Source organism: Pelodiscus sinensis, chromosome 2 (assembly GCF_052426305.1).
Source record: "Pelodiscus sinensis isolate ZL-2025 chromosome 2, ASM5242630v1, whole genome shotgun sequence".
Lineage (NCBI taxonomy): Eukaryota > Metazoa > Chordata > Testudines > Trionychidae > Pelodiscus > Pelodiscus sinensis.
This window is the reverse complement of record NC_143053.1, coordinates 203,304,606-203,315,379: the sequence shown is the minus strand read 5'-3', so window position 1 is coordinate 203,315,379 and position 10,774 is coordinate 203,304,606.

Here is a 10,774-nt window from a genome sequence, read left to right as displayed (position 1 = left end):
TGCAAAAGGGCCAGTGTAGACAGCTGAGATTTGTTTTGCGCAAAAAAGCCCCGATCGCGAAAATGGCGATCAGGGCTTTTTTTGCACAAAAGCGCATCTAGATTGGCCATGGATGCTTTTCCGCAAAAAGTGCTTTTGCGGAAAAGCGTCCGTGCCAATCTAGATGCTGTTTTCCGAAAATGCTTTTAACGGAAAACTTTTCCATTAAAAGCATTTCCGGAAAATCATGCCAGTCTAGACGTAGTCATGGAGTTTATTGGGGAGTTTGCATCCATGTATCTCTTTAACATCATTGAGAAAACTTAAATGAGATCAAAGATTGCAAAATTCTTTAAAATAGTCTCAACAATGGGAAGAGGGTTTCTATTTCATTGGAACTGTGTCCATTTTCTATGCAGGGCTCTTGACTTGCTGGTGACCTAGACGAATGTCCAGTATGTAGTTTTAGTTTAAAAACAACAACTCAAAAGGGTTTGTTTTCACTGGCAAGTTTTGTCAAGGAAAAGTGCCTTTTGCTGACAACAAGTGTGTGATTGTTCACATTGCAACATGACTGTTGTCATGAAAAATGGCCATTTTTGTTGACAAAAAAATTCCAGCTCTATGAGAGACTTTTGTCTTTGCCCTTCCCTGAGTTGCTGACAGACACACAGAGGCTGTGTCTACACTGCACCCCTTTTCCGGAAAAGGGATGCAGATTAGACACTTTGGAATAGGCAAATCTGCGAGGGATTTAAATATCCCCCACAGTATTTGCATTAACATGGCTGCTGCTTTTTTCCGGCTCGGGGTTTTGCCAGAGAAAAGCGCCAGTCTAGACGGGATCTTGCGGAAAATAAGCCCTTTTCCGGAAGTAGGAATAAGAGATCTTACGGAAAAGGGCTTATTTTCTGCAAGATCCCGTCTAGACTGGCGCTTTTCTCTGGCAAAACCCCGAGCCGGAAAAAAGCGGCAGCCATGTTCATGCAAATGCCGCGGGGGATATTTAAATCCCCCACGGCATTTGCAATTCTGACTGGTCTCATTAGCATCCCTTTTCCGGAAAGGGGTGCCAATGTAGACACAGCCACAGTGTGGACACCTCAAGGTACTTTTTCGCTGATTCTGGTCTCCAGGAAGTGTCCCACAATTCCCAAGCTGCCACTCGGGTCAGCAGTTTGAACTCTGCTGCCCTGCAGCCAGTTGACCAGGTACTTGGACTGCCATGGAGCTCTTGAATCTGATCAGTGTATGGGGAGAGGAGTCTGTCCAATCCCATTGTGAGTGACCCATAGGAACTGGGACACATACAGGCACATTGCTTGTATGAAAAGGGGTACGAGAGGGACACACTGCAGTGCAGAACAAAGATTAAAGAACTCAGACAAGCTCGCACTCTGGTGCTTTACTGAAGACCTGTCATTTCTATAAGGAGCTGGATGCAGTTCTTCGTGGTGATCTCACCTCCACCACCAAGAGCCCCATTGATACTTCGGAGGGCAAGGAGGCAGGGCATGGAGGGCCTAAACCAGAGGATGAAATTCTAGATGAAGAGGCTAAGGTAGATGAGGATCTCTTTTCTGAGGTTGCTGGGTGTGTCTGGCAGCGAGGAAATGTTCTTCGCTTCTAACAGACACAGCCAGTGTGAGCAGCTGCTTTCCAGGGACTAGAAAGCAGGGGTTTGAGATGCAGGGCAAGTGGCTGTGGCTTGTGGAGTGCAGAGGTGAGGGCATGGAAAAGCGGGAGGCTGTCAGTTTTCTGTGAGCTGCATGTATCCCTGTGTAGCTAATCCATATGGCCAAGCAGCACATTGATGCTCACTGTGATCTCAATGGAATCCTGCAGAGAGAGGCTGTTGAAACTTTTGGATTGGTATTTGTAGATTTTCTGCTTAAGATTCCATGGCAGTGCTGCTTTGTCCCCTTCCCCATTGTAGGACACTAACCCGTGCTGTTCATCAATCATTTGTGCACGACATTGGTGGACTGCATAAGGAGCGGGCTGAAAGCCACAAGCCTGGAGAATCTGTGCCCTTGTTTCCTTGCTTACTCTGAGCAGGGAAATGTCTGTCGGTGGACACCTGTGGCATAATTAGAACTATGTTTATTCCTGCTAGCTCTGGCTGCAATTTATGTTGTCCCTATGCACAAATGCCACCATCCCTTTCCCCCTCACTCACCATGATTAAGGTGCTTGCCGAGATGCATTCCTTTCAAGGGTCAGTGGGACAGTGAGAGAAAATGGTAGGAAAGGGTGTGTAAAAGAGAAATGTTACCATGTAGGATTCTGTTAACAGACTCCTTTTTGTGCTTTGTTTCGAATAACAGAGATCTTGGCAGCCCCATTGCTCCTGCTTTGGAGTACTTGCTGCAGGTAAGGTGATGTTCCCACAGAAACAGGGAGGATTTGGTCTGCAAAGTGGAAGATCCGTCATCGAGTGAGTGCAGATGTTGGAAACAGAGCTTGGAAAAGGAACTCGAGGACCTGCAAGGACAACTAGGCCTTTGCCAAGCAGACTACAGAATGCATGATCAGGGTCATGGAAGAACAGAGATCCTGAAGTACTTGGTGAAGCAGCACAGTGAACCAAAACAGGTTGCCTTCCTCCCCCTCCTCCCTGTGGCAGATTAAAAATGTGATGTCCCTCCATGTCACCCCGGTGCCCTCACATTCCTTTTCCTTCTCTGAGAGTCCAATTTTCCCCATGCACTCCACCCCCTCTCCCATCTGTGATTTGATGCCTTATGATGTCAGAACCTATACATATCTGTGAGTTGTAACCCTTTGCCAGCCCATGTGGGGGAGGACTTCACTGCGTTTCAGTGCACTGCTTTCTAATGAACAAAGGCACACGTTTAGAGCAATTCTAGGCCTCTCATTTACTGTTTAACAGTGTCACAGACTAGTCACTGCGATCCCAGGTGCAGCCATTAAAGACAGGTGCCCGATGATGTTTTGCATTGGGGGTGGGGTGGGGAGAGATGCAATTGTCACAGAGGTTTATTTCAATGCCCCTTATTTTCACAGTGCACCCTCAAAGCCTCCCTGATGTTGACAACAGCCCCTTGGGCTCCTCTGACAGCTCTAGTATCTCACTGCTCAAACTCTGCAGCCAAGTGCTGTGCTTCAGTGCTCCACCCATGAGCAAGTAATTCCCCCTTAGATTCACACACATTATGCAAAGAACAGTAAGCCACTCTGACTGTGGGAATATTGTCCTCAGTGAGGTTTCACCTGCCATAGAGACACCTCCGTATCTCCTTAAGTCTCCCAAAGGCACATTCAACCACCATGCAGCACCTGCTCAGCCTGTTATTAAACTACTCCTTACAGCTATCCAGGTGCTTTCTGTATGGTTTGATGAGCTAGGGCTGCAAGGGGTAAGATGGGTCTCCTGGGATCACAACGGGCATCTCCACATCCCTAACTGTAATCTAACGGTCTGGACAGAAAGTCCCTGCCTGCAGCTGTCTTTGCAGGCCAGTGTTCCTGAAGATTTGTGTGTCATGCACCTTTCCAGACCACCCCGCACTGACATCTGTGAAATGCCCATGGTGTCTGCAGCATCATCAAGAAGTATCCCTTCCTGTTGATGTACTTGATGGCAAGGTAGGCTTGTGGTAAAATCAGAATATGTGTGTCATCTGTGGTCCCCGACAGTGGGAAGTCCCATGTCTGCAAATCCAGCCACATTTTCCAGAGTCACAGTCCTCCATAGCAGAATGAGACTTCTTGCCCTGCACACTTGTAGCAGTACAGATCCAACGGTAGACTCCCCCACTTCATACTGGTTTGACAGTTTTCACACAGCCACTGCCACAGTCTTCTCTACCGAGAGGGCAGCTCTCATTTTGGTGTCCTTGCATCACAGGTCAGGAGCCAGCTCAGTGCACAGCTCCAGGAAGGTTGCTTTGCATAGACTAGAGTTTTGTAGCCACAGATCTTCATCCCACACCTGCATGATGATGCAGTCTCACCAATCAGTGCTGGTTTCCTTAGCCCAGATGCGACGGTCTACCCTATACAGCTGCTCTGTGAATGCCAAATGCAATGACAGATTGCTGCTGACCATATAATGCACACTGTCAAGCTCCTCTGAGTTGTCTTCCTCTGTTAGTAACTTCAAGATGATCGTGGCTGCCATGTGTGAGGTTCTCACAACACTCATCGGAGCATGGAAGAGAAGTCTGGGAGCCATTCTTTCTTGCTGCGGATGCCAGAATCCACTGCAGAGAATGGTGTTTGGAAAAAGGGTATGATAGGACCCTGGAAGTCCTGGAACAAAGCAGTGCCTGACACAGGAGCGGCCCTAGTCAAGCTGCCGGCAACTGGCACCCTAGGCAAAATGTGCAATCGGCGCACCATTGGCGCCCTCACCTCCAAAGCCCTCAACAGCCATTTATCTTGGCGCCTTAGGCAACCACCTAGTTTGCTGGTATTGACAGGCCACCACTGGCCTGACAGGATGTCTTGCATGGTCCCAAGATGCCCCACACTCTGTTCCAAAATCCCACTACACCACAGCGCATTGCTCTTGCTGTCAGCAGGGGAGCTCTGATGTGGACACCATCTGTGGACAGAGGAAGCAAGTATAAACATGCTTTGGCACCTTTTTGGGGGGTGACTTCTGCACGTCAACTGTAGTTTCCTTGACAAAGCTCAGTAGTGCAGATGAAACAAAGTGTATTGTGGCTGCAGATAGCACAACAATGTGATTATTTCCTTTTGTAAACCAAAGTTCACAAAGACTCATCATCATCATTGCCCTTCACGCCCATTGGCATATAGGGCAGCAACCAAGGTCCTCCACTTCTGTCTGTCTCTGGCCAACCTCTCAATAGTGCCCCAAGTGTGATTCATGCTCTTCATTTCTACTTCAACAGTCCTATGCCATGTTGTCTTGGGTCATCCTTGTTTCCGCTTTCCTTCAGGGGTCCAGTGCAGAGCAATCTTTGTGACGGAGCTTCCGTCTTTCCTGAGCTCGTGCCCAATCCATCTCCAGTGTCTTTTCATAATGATGGTAGCCATGTCATCTTGTTTGCACCATGCAAGCAGGTCCCGATTTGAAATTATTCTTGGCCAAAAATTATGTAGGATCCTCCAAAGACTTGTGGTGTGAAAAGTCAACAAAGAATAGTGCTGAAACAAACTGTCATGGGTTTGTTCTTTTGGCTTAGAAGGGAACTATCTAGACTTGTCAAACATGGTAGAGACTAGGGAACATGGAGTTCAATTTTCTCAATGTATAGGGAATAGAACATAATTAGTTCCATTCTGCCTCAGTTTTCTAGCCAACAGTATGTTCTCATTGCATAAAGGAGATCTTTTCCAAGTTAACATCAGATGATTGAACTTGGCAGTATCTGTAAAATCAGGCTTCAAGCCTCATGCTCTTTTTTTTAAACCAAATCTTCTGCATATATTCCTGACTTTGCTTTACATGGAACTGATTGCTAAAAACACCTGTAAAAGATTTATTTTTTAAAAAAACCCTGTCAAAATCAGCTTCTCGCTAACTTGTCACATGAGCTGCATTATCCTTCCTGACAATGGCGATGTATTAGCACTTTGGATATAGCTAACACTTTTCTTATGTGCATTGGCATTGCTACTGGAATATTGTGTCTAGCCAAGGTGTCAATATTTTAAAAAGGATTTGAAAAATTGGAAACGGTTCAGAAAAGATCACCAAGAATGATCTGAAATCTGGAAAGTGTGCCTTACGGTGAGAAATGAAAGGAACTCAATCTATTTTGCTTATTAAATAACATATGAAAAGGCAACTTGATTCTAGTTGACAGGCTTTCCATCTGTCTGTCCCCTTGGGGTTAGGGCACTGCTTCACTATGTGCCCTGTTCCCCACACCCATAGCACCAACATCTATACTTCTGTCTCCCTCAGGAGGACCTCTCATCTTTCCCTGAGGCTCCTCTCTCTCTGCGGTGGGCCGGTCCTAGTCCCGACGTATCACCACCAGGTACGGTGGCCAGTACACCATGTACGGTGGCCAGTACTCACACCAGCATCCACTGGAAGCTGCCCCTCACTTCCAGTGGCACCAGGGCTATTGGGTAGGACCTCTTGTCCCCATGGACGCATTCTAGCATCACCTGTGCTCCAGGGACTAGCGAGTGGGCTGACATGGGGTCCATTAGCTCTCACAGGGCCTTCCTCCCCACCTGCATATAGGACAATGGGCAGACTCTGATTCCATCCACAGAACCCCACGTACCCACAGTCCATACTGTCTGGGGAAGTCCCACTTCCTATACCCTGCCCTCCCGCACTGTCAGCTGGTCATTGTGTCACCCTCCACACCAAGGTACTTCTCCTCTCCCAGAAAGGAGCTCCTCCAGCTTCCTCCCTGGGTCCTTCTCCCTGCAGAGTTGGCCTTCTCTCCAGGGAACCTCTGCCTTGGCATATACCTCCGTCAGCCTGACTGCTGCATCCATGGTTTCAGGCTGATAAGAACATAAGAATGGCCATACTGGGTCAGAGCAAAGGTCCATGTAGCCCAGTATCCTGTCTGCCGACAGAGGCCAATACCAGATGCCCCAGAGGGAGGGATCACAACAGGTAATCCTCATGTGATCCCTCCCCTGTCACCCACTTCCAAAGAAACAGAGGCTAGGGATCCCATTCCTATCCATCCTGGCTAATAGCCATTGATGGACCTAACCTCCATGAATCTATCTAGCTCTTTTTTGAACCCTGTTAAAGTTCTAGCCTTCACCACATCCTCTGGCAAGGAGTTCCACAGGTTGACTGCCAACTGAGTGAAGATAAACTTCCTTTTGTTTGTTTTAAACCTGCTGCCTGTTAATTTCATTTGGTGACCCCTAGTTCTTATATAGTTCTTATAACTTTTCCTTATTCACTTTTCCATACCAGTCATGATTTTATAGACCTCTATCATATCCCCCCTTAGTCTCCTCTTTTCTAAGCTGAAAAGTCCAAATCTTTTAAATCTCTCTTCATATGGGACCCATTCCAAACCCCTAATCATTTTTGTTGCCCTTTACTGAACCTTTTCCAATGCCAATATATCTTTTTTGAGATCAGGCAATGGCATCTGTTTGCAATATTCAAGTTGTGGGTGTACCATGGTTTTATAGGGTATGTCTACACTACCCCACTAGTTCGAACTAGCGGGGTAATGTATGCATACCGAACGTGCAAATGAAGCCCGGGATTTGAATTTCCCGGGCTTTATTTGCATAAGCCGGCCGGCGCCATTTTTAAATGCCGGCTTGTTCGAACCCCGTGCCGCACGGCTACACGCGGCACGGGCTAGACAGTTCGAACTAGCAAGCCATTCCGAACTATCCGTTCCACGAGGCATACAGATAGTTCAGAATGGCTTGCTAGTTCGAACTATCTAGCCCATGCCGCGTGTAGCCGCGCGGCACGGGGTTCGAACAAGCCGGCATTTAAAAATGGCGCCGGCCGGCTTATGCAAATAAAGCCCGGGAAATTCAAATCCCGGGCTTCATTTGCACGTTCGGTATGCATACATTACCCCGCTAGTTCGAACTAGCGGGGTAGTGTAGACATACCCATATAGAGGCAAATAAGATATTTTCTTATTCCCTATCTCCTTTTTTATGACTCCTAACATTGTATTTGCTTTTTTCACTGCTGCTGCACACTGAGTGGATGTTTTCAGAGAACTACCCACAATGATGCCAAGATCTCTCTCTTGAGTAGTTGTAGCCAAATTAGTCCCCATCATATTGTATATATAGTTGGGATTGTTTTTTCCAATGTGCATAACTTTACATTTATCAACATTAAATTTCATTTGCCATTTTGTTGCCCAATAACTTAGTTTGGTGAGAGCTTTTTGAAGCTCTTCACAGTCTGCTTTGGTCTTAACTATCTTGAGCAGTTTAGTATCATCTGCAAATTTTGCCACCTCACTGTTTACCCCTTTCTCTAGATCATTTATAAATAAGTTGAATAGGATGGGTCCCAGGACAGAGCCTTGGGAGTCCCCATTAGTTACCCGTCTCCACTTGGAAAACTTACCGTTTATTCCTACCATTTGTTTCCTGTCTTTTAACCAGTTATCAATCCACGAAAGGACCTTCCCTCTTATCCCTTGATAACTTACTTTACTTAAGAACCTTTGGTAAGGGACCTTGTCAAAGGCTTTCTGGAAATCTAAATATACACTGGACCCCCTTTGTGCCAAATTCAAAATAAGCTATTTCAAAATTACTTCAAAATAAGCATAGCTCAAATTGAGTAGCTTATTTTGAAGTCAGAATACAGTATAGACACATCCCTAGTGTCCCCTGTTAAGCTTGCCTGACACTTCCCATTATAGGCTCTAGAAAGATTTACCTTAGGGGGAAAAGCAAAGACACCAAAGACCTGTGTAGGAAACACTAAAGTTGAGATACAAAGGATTTGTCCATTTTAGCCAATCCCTGTACCTCTAAGTATTGCAGAAAGGTTAGAGGAGTGCGTAATATTACCAAATGTGTGAAACATAATGGGCTAATCAAGGATATATTGTCAGTCTTTACTTTGAATTCTTTTCTTTTGTTGTCTTGTGTCACAATCTAAAGGTTACTTAAAGATTTCACTATGCTAATGAACATGTTAATTAATTTTTTTTAAAAATACTGTTGTGGTGAACTTCTGTCTAAGGCATGTGTAAATCTTTACATATCTTCATATTTTTCAGAATATTTTATGCAAATAGTTGTTAAAAATGAAAACTCTAATTTCAAATGAAGAAAATTCATGGCATGCATCTTGTGTTGCAGTTTAATCACTGTATACCCAGGAAAGTATTGACAGTTGTCCCGTGGAAGCTATTAAAGTTCCTGTCCAAGGTTAAATGAAATTGCAGTTTATCAGTGCAGCATTGAGAAAATAAGGGAATCTGTTCATGGCTCTTGATTAATGCCAAGCGTGATCAACACAAGGGGGTTCATTAAGCTATACATCATGTGGGTAATTTAACATGTCATTGTGCCTGCTGTCTGCTTTAACTCTCTACACAACACAGTGTTCCAAAGTTGTATCAGATATGCACTTGAAGCTTTTTTTATCCCAGATATTGGGTTGACTTTTGCATTTGGCATTAGTTCATTTATTCATATAACTCTTTAGTTAAAAAAAAACCCACAAAAATATCCTTCAGAACTTCACTATCTTGTGAGTCATCTAAATACATTTGTAACATATTAAGATGTAAGAAAGAAACACAATGAATGACTCCTTCATTCCCAGGATTCTTAATGTTTGCACTGATTTTTAGAAGTTACCTCATCGTCACATTTTAGCTATATGCCCGAATAAAGTTTCCTGAGAGTTATTCAGGATTTAAGGAGTAGATCCTGATTGTGAGTCATTGTGTGGCCTCAACACCCAGTGAAGGCAATCGACAAGTGTATCACCTTGCAGGATCAGACCCTTGCCAATTAAATTGTGATCCATTAGATCCGTGGTATAGCAGGGCAAATTTCTCTCTGGTGTAACAACTCCAGATATATTAGTGGAATTACACCAGGGATGATTTAGGTCCATGGCTGAGCAATGGAATTAGCATACTGTATCAGACCAGTTGTCCATCCAGTTCCATTTCCTGCTGGCTAGCTCCAGATGCTTTAACGGAAGTGTAAGAAATTTCATACCGGTCAATTATGGATTTGTCTGTGTACAGGAGAAGTTTCTTCCTAACACCTGATTCTTAGCATTTGGTTTGTGTCCCAGAGGATGACCACTTATAACCCTTATAGATTTTGCTGTTTTAATTAACGGGGGACACACATCCATATAAGCGTCTAACCCTTTTTTAAAATCCTACTAAGCTCTTAGGTGTCACGGTATTGAATGGCAGTGAGTTTCACATGCATTGTGTTTATACTATTATATTGTAAATGAACTGCAGAAGGAACTGAAGGGGATGAAGGGCTGCAAGATATTATGCTTTGCAGGTTTTTTAAGATGAGGTTATTGTTGCTTTCTTTATAGGACTAATAGCATGCAATGGAATCAAAATTTTGTAAGGCTGCTGGCTCTTGCCTAGTGTCAGATTATTTTTGATTAAAAGATGTAGTCATTCTGGTTTGCTTTATAGCATGATGTTGGATAGTGCCGAAAGAAATCTCTGTAGTCTGTTATTAAGGTATCTTCCATCTCAGAAATGAATTGTGAATGGGAAGCTCTCTGTGAACTTGGGAAGTCACTGCAGCATCATTATTTCATCACTTAACATAGGTACACACAGAAGAGATGGACTTGAATCGCAGAGTCTGATATAAATATGTTTCCCAAAGTATGGGGCAGTACAATTGTAAGGTTTTGTTTCATGCCCATCTCTAGTGCACAGCCATTACTACAGGAAAAACACACCATCTGCCTTTCAATTCTACTTCTGCAAAGTTGTCATAACATTATTTCCATTTTGATTTTGCTTATTTGATAAGTAAAAACCTCTTTTTTGTAACTACATCTCAGTCTTGGTTTTGAAAGTCAAGGTGGGTTCTTTGTGGTTTCAGCTCCAACAGTAGCCAAGAGTTGTTGGGAGAAATGTTGCCTTTAGATATACCAGTGCAATCCATTTGTCTTGGTGTTCATCATGTTGGTGGACTTAAAAATAAATAAATGAACATGAAATCACGTACAATTGAATCACTCAGAACTTACTTCCTAAACCAAATATTTTCTTTTTGTTTTGCTTTGGTTTTTTGTTTAAGGCCTACGTCCTCACTAAAGACTTAGAAAAACTTAAAAAACAACAAACAAACTAGTGAAAACTCATGATACCATCTACATCAG